The 22,210-nt window shown below is 38.5% G+C and overlaps 1 pseudogene; it reads right to left on the bottom strand.

Moving 5' to 3' along the window:
* Positions 1-1,355: 1,355 nt before the first annotated feature.
* LOC111755311 (vomeronasal type-2 receptor 116-like) lies at positions 1,356-20,354 on the bottom strand (annotated as a pseudogene).
* Between the last annotated feature and the right edge of the window lie 1,856 nt (positions 20,355-22,210).

The raw sequence follows: 22,210 nt of genomic DNA, 5'->3' as shown, positions 1-22,210 counted from the left end.
TGATGAACATTGGAAAAATTTGTAAAAGATGAAATCTGGAACTGTTTTGCATTCATAATTTATAGTGTTGAACAGAAAAAGGACGGTGATAAATGCTAATAAATCACACCCTTTTGCCTCACTGCTCCATTATGAAAGAATGCAGCATTTGGTCTTGCCAATTTCAATGTTTAAACATTTTTATAAGTCAGTATAAACAAATGTTAATTGCACATCATGTTTAAATAAAAGTAAAATACTTCCAATCTGCTGAGTTCTGTTTCACCGTGAGTGATATATATTATGTGCATGTTCAAAGTACAAAATGCAACGGTGTCATCCCATCATTAATGAGAAGATTGCCAGTTCTAGCAAGGACTGTCACATCACATGGATGGATGACCTTATGCTGCAGTGTGTCACACAGCAGATGAGACAGGCAGTGACCCACTACAAACCGGTGTTACTTTGACTAGGGATGTGAGGGCCATTATCCAGATAAACATTATTCACAGACCCTAAAAATATTCAGGAACAAATATGAAAAGGACAATTTTTGCATGGATAATATTTATTCATATAATGTGCAAAAAGGAATATACAGACACATGTCTCACAAGAGATTATTCAACAATGGTAAATGGAAAAGTATGTTGGTTTGTGGAGAGAAGACTTCACTATGTTACTCTAAAATGTTATCTGCAAAGGTGATGGGTAAATTTAATACCCAGTTTTATTAAATTCAAAGTATGACCAACCATTTCGAAAAGTATGAATGTCATATGTCAGAGAAATTCTGCACGACTAGCCTCAGGAGTTTTGCGCCAGGTAAATGTGAGAAATAAATAAATAGCTATAAAAAGACAGTATTACAGGCATATTAAAAGCTTGATACTTCTGAAGAGGATAAAAACATTAGAAAATCTATTGTCATTTAAAGCTACCAATTTTTAGATACAATTGTATTAAAATTAGTAAAGGTGACCTAGAAATTTAAGAGGAAGACAAAAATTGAACACAAAAATGACATGGACTTAATGGAATAAATCTAGAATAAAATTCGATTTGAAAGGTGATTAGTACAGGTGACAGTGATTGTAGCATTAGTAGAGAAAGAAGGGTGACTTGTCAGAGAAATAAATCCCATACTGTAATATCTGACAGGAAAAACGTTGCAGGATTTCCTCAGACCTTCCCATATTTTAAAATGCATGCACACATGAACACCCACACACGCATATATATATATATATATATATACATATATATATATATATATATATATATATATATATATATGTTTTTTAAACTTAAGGCTTCTTTCTCCCAGAATGTGTCTTATTTCTGAAACCATGCAAGGAATTCATATGTGGCCTTCACAGAATAATGTAGTACTTGGGGCCAAAGATGCAGCCCAGCAGCCCTGCACTGGAGGCCAACATGGAGAAGACCTCCATGGCCACCTTCACCTTCCCCTTGCTGCTGTGGCACTCGGGGAGGAAGGTGACCCACATACTGCAGAACAGCAGCATGCTGAATGTCAGGAACTTGGCTTCATTGAAGGTGTCAGGCGGTTCCTGGCCAGGAAAGCCACAGTGAAGCTGAGCAGGGCCAGGGAACCCAGGTATCCCAGGACACAGTAGAAGGCAGTGAGGGAGCCCTTGTTGCACACGACAATGATGTGGCCATGTTCAGTGTGTGCGTCTGTGTCAATGGGTGGATTTGTCCCCATCCAGACTCCACAGAGGGTGAGTTGGATCAGGGAGCAGATGGGGATGATGTAGTTAGGAGCCCCTGATACCAGCAGCTGCCTCATCCTTCTGCCTGGAGCAGTGACCTTAAAGGCCAGCACCACAGTAATGGTTTTTTTTTTTTATTTAAGAGGAAAAAGAGAAAAACACAAAACAAACCAAAGCAGCGTAAGGGTACACGCAATACAGAACTACAAACAAAACAAAACAAAACAAAACAAAACAAAAAAAACATAACAGTAAGAAATCACCTGCTAGTAGATTACACACTATCTTCTTGAAAATAGTTCCTCAAATCACAGTATCAAAGAACACAAGATGGACATTCAAACAGGGAGACTGCAAACAGCTGTGTTCAATGTTCCAAAAACATTGATAAAGTCAGCTATTTAACACCCCCAAACATACTTGCTGTTATATCCGTTAGAGCTCTTTTTCTTTTTGTTTTTTTTTCCCTCTCTTTTTTACAACAAAATTTACACATCTTGGATTTTATTACTCCTTAGTGCTTATTACTTTCTTTGGGGGGGGGAAAGAATACAGTCAAATATGGCAAAACAAAGCTGTCAGTCAATACCAAGGATAGACATAGCACATGGTGTAGAACAGAGTACAAGTTTATCAACAATGGTTATCAACGTTGTCCCTTGTTTCCTTAAAAAGAATTGTCTATCTCATTAGATATTATAAAGTTGGACAAAACAGTAGAGAACAAGACCAATAAAACTTAGGCATTGTAAACATTACAGGACTTCCAAAGAAGACAATAGTCAAACCAGAATGGGTATCTTAGTGAATCTTATTGTCTTCAAAGTAGTTGCCTATGTCTTCAAACTTGATACTATCATATAGAATGGAACAGAGTCTAATCAGTCAAAACAAGATCGTGGGAGTACTACAGGACTTCAAAACAAGTTAATAGGAAATCAAAAAGAGTTACTATTTATATATCCTAATTTTTTTGAATTTTTTCTTTAATTAAGACAAACATAAGAAATGACTAATTTTTTTTGAAACAGTAAGAGGGAGATTGAGATAAAACAGGACATAACAATATAACAATAGAGGTCACAGCATGACTGTTTCAACAACCTAGTACTTCACCACCATATAACCTGACTTAATAGTAGTTACCATAGTGTCTTTTTCCTTGAAATATTTCGATAAAACTTCATATACTCTAGCTTCAAATATTTTCATATCAAGAAGCCCAGAATAAAGCCTTTCTAATTAATGAGTGAAAACTTTATAAGGCTTCAAGGCCACCTAATGGGGAATCATGATTACCATATATTTTTATATATTTGAATCATTATTTACATTAGGGAAACTATTCGGTATTCACACATGCGAGATTGATTTATTTCACTAATGAGTATGGTCTCAAGCTGCGCCCATTTATTGATAAATGTCTCAATGTGATCCTTCTTTATAGCTGAATAATACTCCATTGTATAGAAATACCACCACTTTTTTATCCATTCCTCATTTGGTGGACACTTGGGTTGTTTCCAAGATCTGGCGATTACAAATTGTGCTGCTATAAACATAGGTGCACATATATCACTGTGGTATGATGCTTTCAGTTCTTCTGGGAATATGCCTAGAAGTGGAATAGCTGGAATAAATGGGATTTCCAGTCCCAACTTTTGAGAAATCTCCAGACAGATCTCCACAAAGGCTGTACCAGTCTACACTCCCACCAGCAGTGCAGGAGAGTTCCTTTTTCCCCACAGCCTCTCCAGCATTTGTTGTCGGTTTTCTTGATCCTGGCCATTCTTTCAGGAGTGAGATGGTATCTCAGTGTGGTTTTAATTTGCATTTCTCTAATGACCAATGATGATGAGCATTTTTTCATGTATTTATTTGCCATTTGCATTTCTTCATCTGAGAATTGCGTATTCATCTCAGATGCCCATTTTTGGATTGGATCTTTGAATTTTGGAGGTCTGAGTTTCTTTAATTCTTTATATGTTTTAGACAAGAGTCCCTTGTCTGAGAGAGAGTTCACTAAAATCTTTTCCCAGTTTGTGGGTTTTCTTTTCACTATGCTGGAGATTTCTTTTGACATGCAGAAACTTTTTAATAAGAAGTGGTCCCAGTTATTGATTCTGGGAAGTATTTCCCGTGCGGTTTGAGTCCTGTTCATGAATTCTCTACCTACTCCTATGTCTCCAAGGTTTCTACCCAATTTGTCTTCCAATAGATTTAGTGTTTCTGTTTTAATATTCAGATCTTTGACCCATTTAGATTTTAATTTAGTACATGGTGATAGACATGGGTCTAGCTTTAGTTTTCGGCAAATGGAGAGCCAGTTTTTCCAGCACCATTTATTAAAGAGACTGTCGTTCTTCCAGTGAACCTGCTTGGCTCCTTTATCAAAAATAAGGTGGTTGAGTGTGTTCATAGTTGTGGTTGTATCTTCTAATCTATTCCACTGATCTTCGGCTCTGTTTTGATTCCAATACCATGTTGATTTTACTACTGTTGCTTTGTAGTATAACTTCAAGTCAGGGATTGTGATGCCTCCTGCTTTGTCTTTGCTGCTTAGAATTGCCTTTGCGATTCTAGGTCTCTTCTGGTTCCAGATGAAATTTAGGAGTGATTTCTCTAGATCTATAAGGTATGTTGATGGTATTTCTATTGGGATTGCATTGAATCTGTATAACAGTTTTGGGAGAATGGCCGTTTTCACAATGTTTGTTCTTCCTATCCATGAGCAAGGGATGTCTTTCCATTTTCTGAGATCATCTTCAATTTCCTTTTTCAGTGTATTATAATTTTCACTGTATAAGTCTTTCACTTCTTTCGTAAGAGTAATTCCTAAATATTTCATTTTTTTGCTTGCTAATGTAAATAGTCCAGTTTCTCTTATTTCCCTCTCTGTAATTTTGTTGTTCGTGTATAGGAATGCTATTGATTTCTGAGTATTGATTTTGTATCCAGCCACATTACTGAATTTATTTATTGTATCTAAGAGTATTTCAATGGAGTTTAGGGGGTCTTCTATGTAGGGTATCATGTCATCTGCAAACAATGATAATTTAACTTCTTCTTTTCCTATCTTTACCCCTTTTATTTCTCTTTCTTGCCTAATTGCTCTGGCTAGTACTTCCAGTACTATATTAAATAGGAGTGGTGATAAAGGACATCCCTGTCTTGTGCCCAATTTTAAAGTAAAGGCTTTCAATTTTTGGCCATTTAGTATGATGCTGGCTGTTGGTTTGTCATAAATGGCCTTTATTATATTGAGGTAAAGACCATTTATTCCAATTTTCTGTAAAGTTCTTATCATGAATAAGTGTTGGACCTTATCGAAGGCTTTTTCTGCATCTATAGAAATGATCATGTGATTCTTATTTTTGGCTTTATTGATATGGTGGATTACATTTATTGATTTGCGTATGTTGAACCATCCTTGCATTCCTGGGATGAATCCCACTTGGTCATGGTGTATAATCTTCTTGATGATTTGCTGGATCCTATTTGCCAATATTTTATTGAGGATTTTTGCATCTGTGTTCATTAGGGAGATCGGTCTATAGTTCTCTTTTATAGTTGGGTCTTTCTCAGGTTTTGGTACTAGAGTAATATTTGCTTCCAGGAATGACTTAGGAAGGATTGCTTCCCTTTCAATTTCATTGAATAGTTTGAGGAGTGTCAGCATTAGGTCTTCTTTATATTTCTTGTAGAATTCTGCAGTGAATCCATCTGGGCCTGGGCTCTTCTTGGTGGGCAAGGACTCAATTACATTTTCAATTTCATTAGCAGAGATTGGGTTATTCAACAGTTTTATATCCTCTTGATCTAGCTTTGGTATTTCATATGCTTCTAAGAATCTGTCTATTTCTTCTGTGTTATCAAACTTTTGAGAGTAGAGGTTTTCGAAGTAGGTGTTGATGATCCTCTGTATTTCTATTGGGTCTGTAGTGATTTCTCCTTTTTCATTTCTTATTGCATGAATTTGAGCTTTTTCTTTCCTTTTTAAAATAAGGTTGGCTAGGGGCTTATCGATTTTATTTATTCTTTCAAAGAACCAACTCTTTGATTCGTTGATTCTTTGGATTGTTTTCTTAGTCTCTATTGCATTGATTTCTGCTCTGATTCTTATAATTTCCTCTCTTCTTTTGGCTTTGGGCTTGACTTGCTCTTCTTTTTCTAGCTGTTTGAGGTGTAGCATCAAGTTATTTATTTGTATTCGTTCTGTTTTCCTGATGTGGGTACTCAGTGCAATAAATTTTCCTCTCAGAACGGCTTTCATTGCATCCCACAGATTCCGGTAAGTTGTATCTGCATTTTCATTTTCTTTTAGGTATTGTTTAATTTCTTCTTTAATTTCTTCTGTGACCCACTGATTACTCAAGAGTGTGTTATTTAGTTTCCATGTGTTTGCGGAATTTTTGCAGTATCCTTTGTCATTAATTTCTAATTTCAGAGCGCTATGATCCGATAATATGCAAGGGATGATTTCAACTCTTTTGCATTTGCTTAAATATGTTCTGTGAGCTAATATATGGTCTATTTTAGAAAATGATCCATGTACTGCTGAGAAGAATGTGTATTCTGATGTTGTTGGGTGGAACATTCTGTATATGTCTATCAAACCCATTTGTTCACAGGTGTGATTCAGTTCTGTTATTTCTTTGCTCATTTTCTGTCTGGTTGATCTGTCCCTTGGTGTCAGTAGTGTATTAAGGTCTCCTGTTACAATTGTGTTACTGATAATTTGAGTTTTCATTTCTGTTAATAATTGTTTTATGTAACTGGGTGCTCTGGAGTTTGGTGCGTATATATTTAAGATAGTTATCTCTTCCTCTTGGAGTTTTCCCCTTACGAGTATGTAGTGACCTTCTTTGTCCTTTATGGTCATTGTTGGTTTAAAGTTCACGTTGTCTGCAAACAGAATGGCTACTCCTGCCTTTTTTTGGATTCCTGCTGCATGAAGAATTGTTTTCCATCCTTTGACTTTCAGTCTGTGAGTATCTTTCTGGGTTAGATGGGTTTCCTGTAAACAGCATATGGTTGGATTTTGTTTCTTGATCCATTCTGCTAGTCTGTTTCTTTTGATTGGTGCATTGAGACCATTTACATTAATGGTTATTACTGTTAAATGCTGGTTAATTGTAGGAATGTTATCTCTCTGCTGTTGCATCTTTATCTTTCTGTTCTGTTTAATTATTTGCTTTGCTTAGTGGTTTTTTCCTTTGTGTATCTAAACTGTCTTTCAATATTTTTTGCAGGGTTGGTTTGGTGTTCATGAAGTTCTTCAGCTGTTCTTTGTCATGGAAGTATCGTATTGCACCATCTATTTTGAATGATAGTTTTGCAGGATATATCAGTCTTGGTTGGAAATCATTTTGCTTTAGGATCTGGAATACTTCACTCCATGCTCTTCTTGACTTTATCGTTTGTGCTGAGAAGTCTGCTGTGATTCTGATAGGTTTTCCTTTATAAGTGATCTGTCTTTTCTCTCTGACAGCTTTTAATAATCTATTCTTGTGTTGGATTTCTGGGATGGTGATTATTATATGTCTGGGTGTAGTTTTATTTTGGTTATGACTGTTTGGAGTTCTATATGCTTCACTGATCCTGATGTCAGTTTCTGATCTCATGCTTGGGAAATTTTCAGCTATTACTTCTCTAAATATCCTCCTGACATCCTTCATGTTGTCTCCCTCTCTTTCATTAATCCCTATCATTCTTATGTTATTCTTCTTTGCATCATCTTGCAGTTGTTGAATTGTTGTTTCCTGATTCCTTGTTATTTTCAAAAGATCTTTCCTTTCCTGTTCACTAGCTGCAATCCTGTCTTCAAGGTCTGAAATTCTATCTTCACTTTCATTAAGGCAGTTTTTACAACTTTCAGTGGAGTTTTTTATTTCCTGTATATCTCTGTGCATCTGCATTATGTATTCTGTTTGTTTCTTATATTGCTCGTCTAGGGATTCTATCTTTTTGTTTAGTTCCTCCAATTTTTTATCTGTGTTTTCTTTAGATATATTTAGAATCTCTTTCATTTCTTTTATCATTTCTTCTTTTATCTGGGAGATTATTTCGAGTTTGAATTTCTTTAAAGCTTCCTGGAGTTGCTTGTCAATTTCAGTGGCTATTGTGTCCGATATATGAGGTGGATGGGATATATTTTCTTCTATATACATTGCTCCTAGGGTTTCTTGAGATGGGCTGGAGGTTTGAGGTTGTAATTTGGTCTTTCGTTTTGTCATTTTCCTATATTTCTGTGTTTCAAGTGTTATTTGAAAGCTTCCTCAGGATCTGTTGAAAATCCCCTTCTATATTTGGAGCTACTGAGACTCTGGCGCCACGCTACCCCAAGCCATTGGGCCTACAGAACCAGTGGCCCTCCTCTGCCTGCTCAGAACTCCGCAGTTCCAGACAAGCTGGGCCTCAGGGACACTGTGCGCCCACCTGCCCCTTGGAAGCTCCACAGTTCTTCAATCGCAGCCGGGTTAGGGTACTCACCACAGGCCGCAGTGCTTCAGGAACCTGTGGACCCTCCCTGGTTGCAGAGATATCCACAGTCCTCCAGACACATGGAGAGGCCGATGCAGGCACCCAAGATCTGCCCAGCTCCTCCTCTGCAGACCTATGGCCAGGCGCAGCAGCTAAACAGGCTGGGCTAGGCTGGTAGTGTGGGCCAACCCACCTATCAGGAGCTCAGCAGGTCTCCAAGTGAAGCCGGAATGGGGAGGCTGATGTGGAAGCCTCAAACCCACCTCTCCCCTTCACTGCACCTGGAAGCCTGGGGGAACTCCAGCAGTCTGGGCGCAGATATCCAGAGTCCTCCAGACACGCAGAGAGGCCAGTGAGGGCACCCCAGATCTGCCCAGCTCCTCCTCTGCAGACCTATGGCCAGGCACGGCAGCTAAACAGGCTGGGCTAGGCTGGTAGTGTGGGCCAGCCCACCTATCAGGAGCTCAGCAGGTCTCCAAGTGAAGCCGGAATGGGGAGGCTGATGTGGAAGCCTCAAACCCACCTCTCCCCTTCACTGCACCTGGAAGCCTGAGGGAACTCCAGCAGTCTGGGCGCAGATATCCAGAGTCCTCCAGATACGCAGAGAGGCCGGTGAGGGCACCCCAGATCTGCCCAGCTCCTCCTCTGCAGACCTATGGCCAGGAGTGGCAGCTAAACAGGCTGGGCTAGGCTGGTAGTGTGGGCCAGCCCACCTATCGGGAGCTCAGCAGGTCTCCAAGTGAAGCCGGAATGGGGAGGCTGATGTGGAAGCCTCAAACCCACCTCTCTCCTTCACTGCACCTGGAAGCCTGGGGGAACTCCAGCAGTCTGGGCGCAGATATCCAGAGTCCTCCAGACACGCAGAGAGGCCGGCGAGGGCACCCCAGATCTGCCCTGCTCCTCCTCTGCAGACCTATCCACAGTAATGGTTTTGGCCAAGACGGTAGAAACAGCCACAGTGAAGACAACTGCGAATGTGTTGTGCTGGAGGATGCAGCTGGCTGTGCTGGGAAGGCCAATGGAGAGCAAGGAGCAGAGGAAGCAGAAGGTGAGGGAGATGAACCGGGTGTAGCCGACTATGGGAGTGTCTCGGTGCTTCACAAAGAGCCCCAGAACAGCAGCTGTGAGAATAGTGAGGTTTAGGACTGCATTAGTCAGAGCCTTCCCCAAGGGATCTTCATAAGCCAGAAAAGTCACAGACTTTTGCAGGCAGCGGTTTCTCTGCATGTTGGCATACTGATGATCTGGACACTTCACACTTTGCTCCATATCTAGTGAGAAATGCAAATTGTCCTTAGCCTATTAGTTATATGCCCAACTCCAAGAACCTCATTGGATTACTTGAACCCAATTTTTCCTTTTTATATTTCAAGACACAGTTAAAAATGTTATATAGGTAATCATTTTGAATTAACAATGCCTGTCTTTCTCTTGCTCTCCTCCTTCTTTTAAAAATTTTCCGATTTTACCTTTTTGTAGATGTTTGCAGTACTTTGTTATTGGTTATATCTGGATATAGCCCCAAAGTCTCATGTGCTCATAGGCTTTCAAAAGTTGGCTTGATCCAGGGCATTTGAGTATGGATTAAAGATGTGTGAATACAGAGTAAGGATATGGTAACTGAATGAGCCCACTGATTGGTTTAGCATAGTTCTGGGTGTGGATAATGGGACGGCCTAATCTGGGTGTGGGTAAGACCATCCAAAAGGCTTGTAGTCTTGTTGGGAACGTTACAGCTTCACTTTGCTGCCTTGTGCCTGCTCTTCCATGGACTGTTTCTGCTCTGTGATGCCACTCTGCCTGGGGTCTAGCTGACTATGAAACTGAAATCTCTACAAACCATGATCCAGAAAAAACCTTTTCTCCTTTAACTAGTGGTTGTCAGATATTTTGTCTCAGCAATGCAAAAAGTAACTAAGACAATGTGATGATTAAGTAACTAAGAAAACGTTCATGCATCACGGGAAGTTGGTACATTGTCTCCCAGGAAGATGGTGGAGTGGTAAGCCGCAAAGATAGAACCTCTCTGAGACTTGCCATCCAGACACTGGAATATAGCAACAAAAGGAAGAGAAGAAGCAGGGAAGTGGGACCCCTGGACCCAGAAAGAATCTAAAGCAAGAATTGAACACCGCAGGGAGAGCAAGGGAACCTCAGTGAAGAAGAAGGATGTAGCTGGTGGAGCCTTCTTCATTGGGAATCACTGAAGGAGAGAAGTGGTTCCAGCCTGTGGACACATGGTGACTGCTAGCCACACCAGATGCCTCCATGGAAAGATGCAGCTTTGGGAGGGAGCAGTAGACATGGAGGACTGCACAAGAGGGGACTGAGTTTGATGTCATTGTTATTGCTGATTTTAACACTCGCCAAACTGACACAACCAGCCGTTCTTTCTGGTATACCAAGACTAATGTTGCCTAAAAGTCATAGAACATACTGTGGATCAGCGCCAAAGAACCAGGGGCTGGGCCAAGCAGGCAGCAACTTCTCCTCCCCAGCAAATTGAAGAGGTAAGATCTTGGAACAGACCGAAAATCCCAAAGCCAGCTATAACTGGAAGACACCTCTGAGAAGTAGCCATTTCTTTAGGGTTCTAAATACTAGTAACAAAGCAACTTACAATAGGCAGCTTAAAGCATCAACCTAGTAATTAGACTAAAAAAAATCAAAGAAAATAAATGGAGCTGTGTGACATAAAAGGAATGTTTTTACATTGGTATGAATGTACACTACTATGAACAATTAATGAGATTTCCCCAAAAATTAAAAATAGAAACTTCACTCGACCCAGTTATTCCCCTTCTGCATATTGTCCCAAAAGAATTGAAAATATATTACAGTGATATATACATACTCAAGTTTACAGCAGCCCAATTCATAATGGCTAAATCTTAGCCTATTATCCATTAACTAACATATGAATCAGTAGATGAATGGATAATAGAAATATAGTGTTCATATAAAATTGAGTGTTGCTTTGCCATAAAGAATGATAAACTTGAGTCATTTGAAGAAAGTAGATGAAACTTCAAACCATATTGCTGTGATATAAACTGGGCACACAAGATGAAGTGCTCATGGTTTCTTATATTAAAAATCCAAAATATAAGCAAAGCCCAAAATTTAAGACAGATAATAAAAAATACAGAGATCTTTTCCAAAGCTAAAGGAGACAAAGAGATGCAGGAGAGGAAGGAGAAAAATTAAGATAGGTATACAGACTCATTCTCTAGGAATGTAAACTGCAAATATATACCAATAAAAATAAAAATTTAGCCAAAAAGCACAAAATAAATGATAAGTAGATTCATTCAATGGGGGAATAACCCTATGTTGACTTCAACACGGCAAAAGAAAAGAATAGAAAAAGAAAAGGGAAAAAACTGATCAATGAAAAGTGTAGTTCAGCCATTGGGACCCTACTGCGTGTAGCCAGCACAGGCCAGAAGAAGCAGCAGCCAGGCCCCACTCCCATGAGCTTCATAGCCACTATCAGGGACCTATATCCAGTGTGGGCCAGGAAAACCAGTCAGCTACACCTCAAAGAAGCCATGGATGTTTGAAGAAGTCCACCTCATGCCCAACTGCCTCCTTGAGAACCTAAGTTAGGAGAAAAGCAGGTGCCAGACCCCTTCCCCTATACCATGAATGGGTAGCCAATGCAGGAGTTGCCTGGGACCCTAAAACTGGCCTGTCCAGAGGAAACCAGGAAAATGTCCAGACAAAAAAGCAAAAGGCAATCTCTGGCCTCCAGCCCAAACAGAGCAAGCCCAAGAGAGACAGACATGGAAGAAATTGGAATCTGCACACCTGAATTTCTGGAGTGATGCTAACTAAAGTAAAGAAACAACTTCACGAGACTGTAAAAGGAATCAGATCAGAAATACTATCTCATGTAAAAGAAGAACTGACAAACAATGAAAGGATTGCTGGGAATATCTTTTTTCCCTTTTTTATTTTAAAGAGAATAAAACAAAACAAAACAGAACAAAGCAAATCAGAACAGAACAATGCATGCAACACAGCACTTTAAAACAAGACAACAGGACATCAACAGTGGCTTCCAAACTGTGTCTTATTTTCTTAGAAATAGTTGGTTATATCTTCACACACATTAATATCTAACATAACAAAATAGTATGAAGCCACTCAAAAGAATGAAAGCATTAAAGGATTTCAAAACCAGAGAACAGGAAATGAAAAATGGCTACTACAATATCTCATTTTCCTCAAGAAAGCTGGACATACCATCACATATAATAAAATCAAATAAAATACAGCATGGTAGAACCAATCAAAACAGAAGAACAAAAGCATGGTAGGACTTCTTAATGACAGTAAATCAGCAGTGGCTGCCATAATGTCTTGTTTTGTTCAAAATAGCTGAACATACAATCACACATAATAAAATCAAAGAAGACAGAATAAAACCAATTGGACAAATGAATGAAAGCATTATAATACTTCAAAACAAGAGAATAAGAAATCAACCATGATTATCATACTACATCCTGTTATGTCCAAAATAGCTGCCCATACCATCAGACACAGTAAAATCTAACAAAACAAGACAGAACAAAGCCAAGCATAACAAAATTTTGAAAACAATGCAAGAGTTCAAGACAAGACAATAAGAAATTAACAGTAGTTACCACCTTTCCCTTATCACTCTTACAATAACTATTTTGCTTTTTGGATCCCATTAACTCCTCCAGTTTCTTATGCTAGGGTTCATATGTAGTAGTTGAAACTGTTTTGCCCATGAACATGATCTCCAGGTATATCCATTTAGGTATGAGTCTCAAGTTTATTGTGCTTTATAGTTGGGTAGCTTTCCACTACATGAAGGTACCAGATCTTTTCTTCTCCATTCTGTGGTTGATGGGCAAGTTACCCTTGCTTTTATTTTCTGGTCTCCTGTCACATGGAACAATTGTTTTCTGTCCTTTGATTTTCAGTCTATGAATTTCCTTTCCAGTTAAATGTGTTTCTTGTATACAGTCTATCAACTGACCTTGTTCCTTGATCCACTTTCCCTGTGTTTCTTTTATTGGTGAATTGAGACCATCTACATTAATGGTTAAAATTACCATACGTTAGCTTGTTTTGTCGTGCTGTCCTCCTGTTATTGGCCCTCTATTTTTCTCCTTTATTCAATTGCCTGACCTGTTGGCCATCTCCCTCTGCTGCTGTTCCTGGAAACATGGTCATTTTTATCGCTCTCTAGAATATCTTTCAGCACTCTGTGTAGAGTTGGTTTAGTTGTCATGAATTCTTTCAGTTGTTCTTTATCACGAAGATATATTATTTTTCCATCAATTTTGAAAGATAGTTTTGCAGGGTAGATCAATCTGGGTTATAAGTTGTTTTTTTTTACGGTTTGAAATACTTCATTCCAAACTCTTCTTGGCTTGATGGTCTATGTTGATATGTCTGCCGTGATTCTGATTGGTTTTCCTTTATAGGATCTGTTTCTTTTCTCTAGCAGCTTTTAATATTTGGTTCTTTTGATTATTACATGTCTGGGTGTAGATTTATTTTGGTTATGGCTAGTCGGAGTTCCATGTGCCTCACTTATCTGTGTGTCAGGTTCTTTCCTGGTGCTTGGGAAGATTTCTGCTGTTATTTCTGTAAATATCCTTTCAAATTCATTTGTGTTCACCCCTGCTTCTTCATTGATACCTATCATTCTTTTTTTTAAAATTTTATTTAAAAGGAAAAAGAGAAAAAACAAAACAAAATAAAGTGGTGTAAGGGTACAAGTAATACAGGACTACAAAGATACCTATCACTCTTAAGTTATGCTTCTTTGCATCATCTTGCAGCTGTTGAATTGTTATTTCCTGATTCCATATCATTTTTAAGAGATCTTTCCTTTCACAATCACTAGCTGCAATCCTATCTTCAAGGTTTGAAAGTTTATCTTTAGTCTCTGTCAAGCAGTTTGCAGCTTTTGGTTGAATTTTTAATTTCCTGGATCTCTCTTTAAATCTGTTTCATGCATTATAACTCCTTTTTATATTCATTCAGGATTTCCACCATTTTCCTATGCTCCTTTTTTTCTATGTCTTTTTTAGACCTGCTGAGAAATTCTTTCAATATGTTTATGATTTCTCTTTTTACCTGAGACATTATTTCTGATTGGACTGCTTTTACAATCTCATGAAGTTGTTTTCTTACTTAAGTTGCTCTCCTCTCAGAGATTTCAGGTATGTGACTTCCACTTTCTTCCATGACTGTATCTCCGGGACTTATTCTGTGTGGGCTGGAGGTCTGAGTTTGCCTTTTGCTCCTTCATATTGACATTCTTCTGGGTTCCTCACAACAAGATGGTTGTGGAGTCCCAGACACTTCCAAAGTTGGCTGCTCCTATGCAGTGTGGGAGATAGGACAGGCACCTGGGTTCCTCTAATTCCAGATTTACAGGGAGATATCAGGGCATGGAGCAGGCTTTTCCAGACCTATGCATCTGCACTGTGGCTTTGCTGATGATCAGGGATACATGGAGGTGGGGCTGCTTCTCTCAGCCTGTGTGTCTACACAGGGACTCCCACAATGGTGGCAGATACACAGGGGTGTGTTTGTTTGATTCTGCTAGTGGGTGATGGCTGTCTGAGGGAACCAAGGACTTCCAAAGGTGGCCTCTACATGCACAGGGCTTATCTGGCTGTGTGTCCCTGCTCCTAGTGGTTGCCTGCAGGATGGAGCCTTCTGGTGGCAGCTCTCTGCAGGTGGTGGTGGATCTGCTAGTTCTCTCTGCTGGCACTGCCCACCTGCAGGATAAGGCTTTCTGGTGGTGACACCTGGCAGGCAGAGGTGGATCTGTCTGGCTCTCTCTGCCTGCGCTGCATGCCCATAGGAAAGGACCTTCTGGTGGTGATGCCTGGCAGTATTGAGCATATCTAAACAAGACATAAATTTAAAAAAAAATAGGAGCATTGGAAAAGGAGGGAACTTTTGAACAATACAGGGAAGAACTGGAATGCATAAAACCAATTCAAAGAGCTATGCAGGAAATTAAAAACTGCATTGAAAGCTAGCAAAACCTCTCAAAAGAAACTGAAATAGACTCTCAGGCCTTGAAGACAGGATCACAAATAGGGATGTGAAAGGAATGATATCTTAAAAATAAGGAACCAAGAAATAACACAACAGCTGCAGGATAATGCAAGGAAAAATAATTTAAGACTGATAGATATCAGCAAAAAACACCACATGACATAAAAAAGATTATTTACAGAAGTAACAGCAGAAAGCTTCCCAAGCATTGAGAAAGAACTTGATACACAGATAAGTGAGGCAATAAACTCCAACTAGCCATAAACAAAGTAAATCTACATCCGATATATAATAATCAAGATCCCAGAAATTCAGCACAAGAATAGAATATTAAAGCTGTTAGAGAAAAGGAACAGATCACCTATAAAGGAAAACCCATCAGAATCATAACAGACTTCTCAACACAAACCATCAAGTCAAGACATGTTTGTAGCAAAATATTTCACATACTGAAAGAAAACAACTTCCAGCCCAAATTGATCTACTCTGCAAAACTATCTTTCAAAGTTGATGGAAAAATAGGATGCTTCCAGATAAAGAAGGAATCATGGAACCACCACTCTAGAGTGTGCTAAAGGATATTCTAGAGAGAGATAAAGATGACCATGGCTTCAGGAACAGCAGCAGAGGAGAATGACCAAAAAGACAGGCCATTGAGTAAGGGGAAAAGTGGAGGGCCAATAGCGAGAGGATAGCATGGCAGAGATGAAGCATGGAATGCCAGTTGTAGCCATTAATGTAGATGGTCTTGATTCACCAATAAAAAGAAACATAGGCAGAATGGATCAAGAAACAATATCCATCAATATGCAGTATACAAAAAACATTTAACTTGAAAGTCAATTCATAGACTGAATGTTAAAGGAGAGAAAAACAATGCTCCATGTGACATGGAAGCAGAAAAAAGCAGGGACACCTTGCCCATCAACCACAGAATACATAAGACAGATATGGCATTTTAATATAATGGAAAGCTATTCAGCTATAAAGAAAGATAATCATGAGGCTCCTCTAGGTAAATGGATGCAACTTGAGATCATGCTCATGGGTGAAATGGTTCAGATTCACATGTGTGGACACTGTGTTGCCTCCCTAGTATAAAAAAACTGAAAGAATTGTGGGACCAAAAATGTACAATAGATATTGTGAAAGTGAAAGAAGAGAAAACATCTAACAAGGGATTTTGTTATACCATCAGATATAATAAAATCAAGCAAGACAAAACGGAATAAACCCAAACAAAACAGAACAATGAAAATCACCCAAGGCTTCAAAAAATATAACAGGAAATTAACAGTAGTTAATATATTGCCTAATGTTATCTTCAAAGTAGTTGTTTGGATTATAGGATTTAAGTGATTCCTCAAAAAACTAGGATTGGAGACTCCATTCACTCCAGCTATCTCCCTTCTTAGCATTTTCCCTAAAGTACTGAAAACATGGTGTCACAGTGATATATGTGAAACCATGTTTATGGCAGCACAATTTGTAATGGCTAAATATTGGAAACAAAAACAATGCCCATCACCTGAGGAATGGATAAAAAAGATTTTGTATTTCTATAATGGAGTATTACACAGGTATAAAGAAGATAAACTTGAAGCTTTATAGTTAAACAAAAGCAATTTTTTATTTTAAAGAGATTAAGATAGAAGAGGACATAACAAAGCAGATTAGAACAGAACAAAATTAAGCAACACCACAAGACAACCCAATACAACAGTATTTCACCACAAGACAACCCGATACAACAGTAGCTACCATAATGTATCTTTCCTTGAAATAGTTGAGCATATCTTCATACACAATAGTATCAAACAAAACAAAATCATATATAACCATTCAAGAGGATGAAAGTATTACAGGGCATTCAGAACCAAATAATAAAAAATGAATAATAATTATTATTTTATCTCACTGTTCATAAAAAATTTGGTTATCCTACCACACATAATAAAATCCAATAAGATACTACATGATAGAACCAATGGAAACAGAAGTACAAAAGTATGGTAAGACTTCAAAACAAGATGATATTAAATCAGTACTGGCTATTATAATGTCTTGTTTTCTTCAAAATAGCTGTTCATACCATCAGATAATAAATATCTGTTCATACCATATAATATCTGTTCATACCAGATAATAAAAATCTGTTCATACCAACAGATAATAAAATCAAACAAACCAGGATAAAACCATTCCAATTAATGAATGGAAACATTATAAGGCTTCAAAGCAATGTAATGGGGGATCATGATTACCATAAACTTTTATGTATTCTTAACATTTCTTACACTAGGGCGACTATATGGTATTTATACATGTGAGTTTGATTTATTTCGCTTATGAGTATGGTCTCAAGTTGCGTCCATTTATTTATAAATATCTCAATGTGATCATTCTTTACAGCTGAGTAGTACTCCATTGTATAAAAATACCACAACTTTTTTTATTTATTAAAAAAGTAAAAATAAAAAAAAGTAAAAATAGAAAAAGGAGATTAAGATAAAAGAGGACATAACAACATAACAACACAGGACAGAACAGAACAATTTAAGCAACGTAGTGTTTCACCACAAGATAACCCGACGTAAGAGTAGTTACTATAGTGTTTCTTTCCTTGAAATATTTGAGTATAACTTCGTATACTATAGCATCAGACTTATCAAGACAGTGTAAAACCATTCAAGACCATGAAAGTATTATAGAGTGTTTAGCACCAACTAACAGAAAACGAACAGTGGTTTCTATATTATCTCCTTGTCTATAAGAAATTTTGTTTATACTATCACATATAATAAAATCCAATAAGACACAACATGATAAAGCCGATGGAGACAGAAGAACAAAAGCTTGATGGGACTTCAAGATGATATTAAATCAGCACTAGTTATTATGATGTCTTGTTTTCTTCAAAATAGCTGTTCATACCATCACAGACAATAAAATCAAACAACCCAGAATAAAGCCATTCCAATTAATGAATGAAAAAATTATAAGGCTTCAAAGCAATATAATGGGGAATCATGATTACCACATACTTTTATGTATTTTTATCATTTCTTACACTAGGGAAACTATTCGGTATTTATACATGTGAGTTTCATTTATTTCGCTTATAAGTATAGTCTCAAGCTGTGCCCATTTATTTATAAATATCTCAATGTGATCATTCTTTATAGCTGAATAGTACTCCATTGTATCAAAATACCACAACTTTTTATCCATTCCTCAGTTGATGGACACTTAGGTTGTTTCCAAGATCTGGCTATTAGAAATTGTGCTGCTATAAACATGGGTGCACATATATCACTGTGGTATGATGTTTTCAGTTCTTCTAGGAATATGCCTAGAAGTGGAACAGCTGGAACAAATGGGATTTCCAATCCCAGCTTTTTGAGACATCTCCAGACTGACCTCCACAATGGCTGCACCAGTCTACAATCCCACCAACAGTGCAGGAGAGTTCCTTTTTCCCCACAGCCTCTCCAGCATTTGTTGTTGTTGGTTTTTTGATCCTGACCATTCTTTCTGGAGTGAGATGGAATCTCAGTGTGTTTTTAATTTGCATTTCTCTAATGAGTAATGATGATGAACATTTTTTCATGTATTTATTTTCCATTTGTATTTCTTCATCTGGGAAGTGTGTATTCATCTCAGATGCCCATTTTTGGATTGGGTCTTTGAATTTTGGGGTCTGATTTTTTAAAATTCTTTTAGACAGAAGTCCTTTGTCTGAGGGAGAGTTCACTAAGATTTTTTCCCAGTTTGTGGTTTTTCTTTTCGCTATGCTGGAGATTTCTTTTGACACGTAGAAACCCTTTAATAAGATGTGATCCAGTTATTGATTCTAGGAAGTATTTCCCATGTGGTTTTATTCCTGTTCATGAATTCTCTACCTACCCCTATGTCTTCAAGATTTTTACCTAATTTGTCTTCCAACAGATTTCGTATTTCTGTTTTAATATTTGGATCTTTGATCCATTTAGATTTTAATTTAGTACACATTGATAGGCATGGGTCTAGTTTTAGTTTTTGGCATATGGAGAGCCAGTTTTTCCAGCACCATTTATTAGAGAGACTGTCGTTCTTCTGGTGGACATGTTTGGCCCTTTTATCAAAGATAAGATGGTTGAGTGTATTTGTAGTTGTGGATGCAATTTTTTTTTTTTGTTACTGGGGATCAGACTCTCCATCTTGTGCTTGCCAGGCAGGCACTTACATCACTGAGCTAAATCCCTGGCCCAAGTGGATGCAATTTGGGACCATACTAATAAGTGAAATAAATCAGACTCATGTGTATAAATATCGCATTGTCTCCCGAGTGTAAAGTTAAAAGTTTTTATGTTTTTCATTTCATGGGTTGATGAGTACATAAAACAGAGGTGGACAATTTATTCCTAAATAACACTCTTACCTGTGTTGTTGATGATCTCACTGTCTGAGCAAAGGGTACAATCAAAACAACAGGAAGCTTTGCCCTTCTGAGCAGATTTCCTGAATCCAGGATGACAGCTCTCAGTGCATAAGGAGTTGGGAGTCTGCGGAAAATCAGATATGTGTCAGTAACTTCTGAGAGTTTTCCTTCTTCCTTCATATTTAGAGTGATGAGCTTTATATACACCAAATTATTTGATTAAATGCTATATTGATTTAATAAGGAGTATTTAAAAATTGTGGTTAATAGATGTCTTTTCCATTCATCAGAAATATAGGTATATAAAATTATTTACATTAAACATTGAGTTGTATGTTCATATATAATTATTTCCTTACTGTGGGTGAAGGTACTAAACCCGTAGCCAGGTTTTTATATTTACATTTACTGAGGTGCGTTGTGATCATCTCTCACATACTGTGTAATTGCCGTGGCCCACTTTATCATCTCAGATGCTCAATTGCCCATGTGCAACATGGGGGAGAACTCTCCTATTTCATCTGAAATCTAAGGCCTTCTGGAAAGTTCCAGTAGTTGAGGGTGTCATACTTTGCTTCCAGTTTTCCTTTCTTGTCCAAAGTCACTTGGTCTTCTGCAGGATTTTTAAACTGGACATCCTTCAGAAAGGCATGCAGCAGAAAGAGATCCACCATCCTTTGGTGAAGTGGTTCTAAGACAAAAGACAGAAAATGTGACTGTGAGAGTGACCATAAATGTCTCTAACCCTTGTTTCATAATGGAACTTTACAGAGGCATCCAATGAAATTGGCCAAGTAGAAGCCCATGGGAACCTAAAACATGATGTTCCTAAAATGTCAGTTGGTGTCAAGAGATTTCATTCAAACTCACCGAAATAGACAATGTAGATGGATGGTAGACAAAACTTAACCTGCAAATCCAGCCTTTTATTGGCAAGAATGGTTGGAGAATTAAATGTGAAAATTTATTTATTGTATCTACTACAGGGCTTTTCATAGTTTAGGTAGAGAAAGAAATATATCTTTTCCCACCTTTAAAAACATTATGGGAAATTTTTACATTTTTAAAATTAATACGTGTATTGACATGGTTTAGAACCAATGCACTGAACTCCACTTATTTTTATTTACTGTTTACCAGTGTCTCTTATTCTTTTTTTTTTTTTTTTGTCTTTTTCGTTTTTATCGGTACCAGGGATCAAACTCACGACTGCCTGCTTACAAGGCAGGTGCTTATGCCACTGAGCTAAATCCCCAGCCCCTAGTGTCTCTTATTCTTGATGGGCATTTATCTTTTGGTTTCTGGGACAAGTCTTGTTACATAGTTCAGATTGGCCTTGACCTCACTATGTAGCACATGATGGCTTCAAACTCAAGGTGATCCTGCTGCCTCAGCCTCAGGCTCTTGATGACTATTGGTGCTGAGGATAATATTTAGCTCAGCAATGAAATTAAATTGAGTTCTATCACGACCAACTAGAGGCAGCAATGCTTGTGGGACATTTGCAAGACGTCCACCTGGAATTCAATGTATTGGAAAACGAGGTGGCAATGAGCAAAGATCCAAATGTGGGAAGAGAACCCGAAGGACAACCTCACTAGATGAATTTGCACATTTAGAAAGGGAAACTGGGCTGCCCTGTGGTGAATGTGCAATCTTGGGGGAGGATCTAACCTCCGGGAGCAGGAAGCTGAGTTCTGCAGCAGCAGCTGGGCTGCTGTGGTTGGTGCTTGCCCTAGAAGCCTCTCTCCAGGGCCTACTTGTTCCAACTGCATTGTCACTGGCAGAGGAACTGGGCAAGTATGGAAATGTGAAGAACAGGGCACCAGAGAAACTGAAAGCCGCATATTATAAGGAACTTTGACTGTGCAGGACCATTGGGTCCTTAGGAAAGGAGCAAGGTGTGGAATCCATTAGGGATCCAGAATCAGACTCTAGGGGAGCAGTGGCTCAGTGAGCCACCGATGTGAATGCTGTGATCTGGGGGAGGTGAAAATAATCCGCCATTGTGTCCCCAAACATCAAGAATTCTGTGGGTGTACTACCAGCTGCCAGACACTCAGATGCAGCAGAACTTGGTGGCTGCATGGGAAACCTCCCACCAGCAACAAAGCTGCTGAGTTCTGAAAGGCACTGAGTGCACAGAATGGATAGTGATGCCTTGTGACATTCATACAGAGACTGGCATATGTGGACAGCCCTAGAGGAGTATTAAAGCCGGCGGGGGGGGGGGCGGTTGCATGGGATGCTTAACCCAAGTGGTACCGAAAGAATAGCCTTTATCATCTGAAGGGTTATCATGACTATAAAGAGCATAATTTGAAAAATCTTTGGAAATCATTGGAAGGCTAGGCTTCTGATCATCCACAGCATACCTCTCTCCATGCCAATGTAGGTATGTTTTCATGAGACGGAGGCAAAAACCATTTAGTTAGCCATGCCACCAGGAGCACAACTGGAACTGAGCAGAGGACTGCTTGCCTAGGGAGTGAGAGGAATGTCTGAGTCTCTCTGGGCCCCCAATCCCCTT

Source organism: Cavia porcellus, unplaced genomic scaffold, assembly GCF_034190915.1.
Source record: "Cavia porcellus strain 051 isolate PalLab524CR breed Dunkin Hartley unplaced genomic scaffold, mCavPor4.1 scaffold_17, whole genome shotgun sequence".
Taxonomy (NCBI): domain Eukaryota; kingdom Metazoa; phylum Chordata; class Mammalia; order Rodentia; family Caviidae; genus Cavia; species Cavia porcellus.
Note: the sequence above shows the minus strand (reverse complement) of the source record. Positions and strands in the feature narration are given on the sequence as shown.